This window comes from Mesoplodon bidens (assembly GCF_964165515.1).
Source record: "Mesoplodon bidens genome assembly, chromosome: 1".
Classification (NCBI taxonomy): domain Eukaryota; kingdom Metazoa; phylum Chordata; class Mammalia; order Artiodactyla; family Ziphiidae; genus Mesoplodon; species Mesoplodon bidens.
Genome location: NC_138176.1, coordinates 151,884,170 through 151,887,883, shown reverse-complemented (window position 1 = coordinate 151,887,883; position 3,714 = coordinate 151,884,170). Strand labels below are relative to the sequence as shown.

At 39.0% G+C, this 3,714-nt stretch overlaps 1 pseudogene across 1 annotated transcript; it reads left to right on the top strand.

Moving 5' to 3' along the window:
- The first annotated feature begins 1,760 nt into the window (after positions 1–1,760).
- LOC308620397 (elongation factor 1-alpha 1-like) lies at positions 1,761–3,388 on the top strand (annotated as a pseudogene). Its single transcript has 2 exons — positions 1,761–2,076; positions 2,314–3,388. The product of its transcript is annotated as an elongation factor 1-alpha 1-like (transcript).
- Positions 3,389–3,714: the final 326 nt, after the last annotated feature.

Genomic DNA, 3,714 nt, shown 5'->3' with positions numbered 1-3,714 from the left:
AAACTGAATGGCTTAAAATGATACAAATTTATTATCTTGCATTTATGAAGATCAGAATTCCTAAATGAGTCACATTGAGTTAAAATCAAGATATTGACACATCTGCATTCTTCCTAGAGTTTCTATGGGAGAGTTTGTTTCCTTGTCTTTTCCAGAATCAAGAGGCTGCCTGTAGTCCTTGATGCATTGTTCAATTCCCTTATCTTCAATGCTACCAATGTCAGTATTTCTCACGCTGACATTCCTCTGGTTCTCTTTTCTCTTTTAATGTAATCACCCTTGTGTCACATTTGCCCCACTGGGATAATATAGGATAATTTATTTATTTTAAAGTCAGTTGATTAGCAACCTTAATTCCAACTGCAGCTTTAATTTCCTCCTTTGCCATGTAAACTAACATATTCACAAGTTCCCGGAATTAGGACATGGAAATCTTTGGGAGGGTTATTATTTTGCCTACTATACTATGATACTATGTAATTAACTTAAAAGAGAGACAGACCTGGTAAGGAAGAGTTTTGGAGATAATGATAAGAATTTTAGACTGTATGTTAAATGGAAACAAATTAAAGAATTTAAGCAAGAGAAACATTAGCAATTCAATATGTCCTTTTAAAAGATCGCTTGTATGCAGTGTACACAGTTAATAGGAGTTAAGAGTGGATTTTCTCATGAATTTCATGAAAAATATGAGAAAAAGAAAATTTAACAGAGCACAGATCCTAAGGTATTTAAATCAAATTTTGGACTCCCACTTAACTAGCTGAGTAGCTTTGGAAAATTCTGTCTCTGTTCCCTTATACGTAAATTGAGGATGACAGTGGTACCAAACTGCTAGTTTTTGTTTTCTTTTCTAATAAAACCAAGATAATGCATGCAAAGAGCCTAAGGTGTTAGTACATGAATTCCTTAATAAATGTTAGTTTTACTAATAATTGTTTAGGAGGTAAAACTTACCAAATGACTGAATGTGGATTTAAGACAAATATTAATAATCACTCCCAAATTTCTGAAAAATCAAGGCTTCTTTTTAATGGTAAAAACTAGAGTTGGAGCATATGTGATTAATGTACTACATGGATTTCCTTTTTTTATTTGATGAACACAAGATGCTTGAGAGAACTCCATCTACAAATGTTGAGGAAAAGTTGCATGTAACTATTGCTCAGACACAGGTTTGGAATTGAGAGGAGAATCAACATATGTTTGCTTATGCCAATTCTGTCTTTCTTCATATAGAAGATGCTATATTTGTAATATGCACCATTATTTTTGTACCACACAGAAAGAAACAATAAATTAAAATTTCCAGTAGAAATATGACATGCAGTTAATCTAAAAGTGAATTACCTTTTTGATGTTAAATATTAAAGAAATTTACAGCTCAGAGTCAGTATAATAGAGTTGACTATTTTTGACAACTTGTGGGGAGATTAAATCATCTAGGTGAGCAGTCAGAGTGAAAAATGAAGGTTTTGGGGAAATATGACATGTAAGAGCAGAGGTAGAGGCATGAGAGATGGAGAAATAGAAATTATAGGTATGGTCAGTTTCTCTTTGAACTTAGCTGTCAGTGGAAGGGAGCTGGAAGAGAACATGGTGTCTGATGAATCTTATTTTCCTTTCTTTTTTTAAATGTGGGAGCAATCAGCCCATGTTTGAATATTGAATATTGATTAAAAGGAATAGGAAGGCTTTTTCACAATGGGTTTGCCACCAGAACACAGGTGTCATGAAAACCACTGCTCAATCAATGCAAAATGATAAAGGAAATAATTCATATCAACATCATTATCATTGGACATGTAGACTCAGGCAAGTCTACCACTACTGACCACCTGATCTACGAATGTGGTGGAATCAGCAAAAAAACCATCAAAAAAATTGAGAAGGAGCCTGCTGATATGGGAAAGAACTCCTTCAAGTATGCCTGGGTCTTGGATAACTGAAAGCTGAAACTGAGCTTGGTATCACTACTGATAGATATCTCCCTGTGGAAATTCAAGACCAACAAGTATTGTGTGACCATCATTGATGCCCCAGGACACAGAGACTTTATCAAAAACATGATTACAGGTGGGCTTCCCTGGTGGCGCAGTGGTTGAGAGTCCGCCTGCCGATGCAGGGGACACGGGTTCGTGCCCCGGTCTGGGAAAATCCCACATGCCACGGAGCGGCTGGGCCTGTGAGCCATGGCCACTGAGCCTGTGCGTCCGGAGTCTGTGCTCTGCAATGGGAGAGGCCACAACAGTGAGAGGCCCGCGTACCACAAAAACAAACAAACAAACAAACAAAAAAAAAACATGATTACAGGTACATCTCAGGCTGACTGTGCAGTGTCCTGATTGTTGCTGCTGGTGATGCTGAATTTGAAGCAGATATCTCTAAGAATGGGCAGATCTGTGAGCATGCCCCTCTGGCTTACATACTGGGTGTGAAACAACTAATTGTTGGTGTTAACAAGATGGATCCACTGAGCCACCCTACAGCCAGAAGAGATACAAGGAAATCTTTAAGAAGTCAACACTTACATTAAGAAAATTGGCTACAACCCCAACAGAGCAGTATTTGTGCCAATTTCTAGTTGAAATGGTGACAACAAGCTGGAACCAAGTGCTAACATGCCCTGGTTCAAGGGATTAAAAAGCTACCCATTAAGGTGGCAGTGCCTGTGGAACCATGCTACTTGAAGCTCTGGATTGCATCCTGCCACCAACTCATCCAATTGACAAGCCCTTGTGTCTGCCCTTCTAGGACATCTATAAAATTGTTGGTGTAGGTACTGTCCATGTGGGCTGAGTGGAGACTGGTGTTCTCAAATCCAGCATGGTGATCACCTTTGCTCCAGTCATTGTTACGACTGAAGTAAACTCTATTGAAATGCACCATGAACCTTTGAGTGAAACTCTTCCTGGGGACAACATGGCCTTCAATACCAAGAACATGTCTGTCAAAGATGTCCATTGTGGCAGTGTGCCTTGTGACACCAAAAATGACCCACCAATGGAAGCAGTGGGCTTCATAGCCCAGGTGATTATCTTGAACAATTCCAGCCAGAGCAGTGCTGAATATGCAGCTGTGCTGTATTGTCACACAGCTTAAATTGCTTGCAAGTTTGCTGAGCTGAATGAGAAGATTGATTGTTGTTCTGGGAAAAAGCTGGAAGATGCTTCCAGATTCTTGAAATGTGGTGATTCCACCACCATTGATACGGTTCTTGGCAAGCCCATGTGTGTTGAGAGCTTCTGTGACAATCCTCGTCTGGGGCACTTTTGTGTTGGTGACATGAGACATGGTTGCTATGGGTGTCATCAAAACAGTGGACAAGAAGACAGCTAGAGCTGGTAAGGTCACCAAGTCTGCCCAAAAAGCTCAGAAGGTTAAATGAATATTATCCCCAATCCCTGCCACCCATGTCTTAATCAGTGGTAGAAGAACAGTCTCAGAAGTGTTTGTCTCAGTTGGCCATTTAAGTTTAATAGTAAAAGACTGGTTAATGATAAAACACATCGTAAAACCTTCAGAAGGAAAGGAGAATGTCTTGTGGGCCATTTACATGTGTGTGCATGTGTGTGACTATTTTAAGTTACTAGTTTTTAAAATCAGTACTTTCTAATGGAAACAACTTGACCAAAAATCTGTCACAGAACTTTGAGACCCATTAAAACAAATTTTAATGAAGAACCTGTGTCTTCTTTTGGTCACCATTGTAAC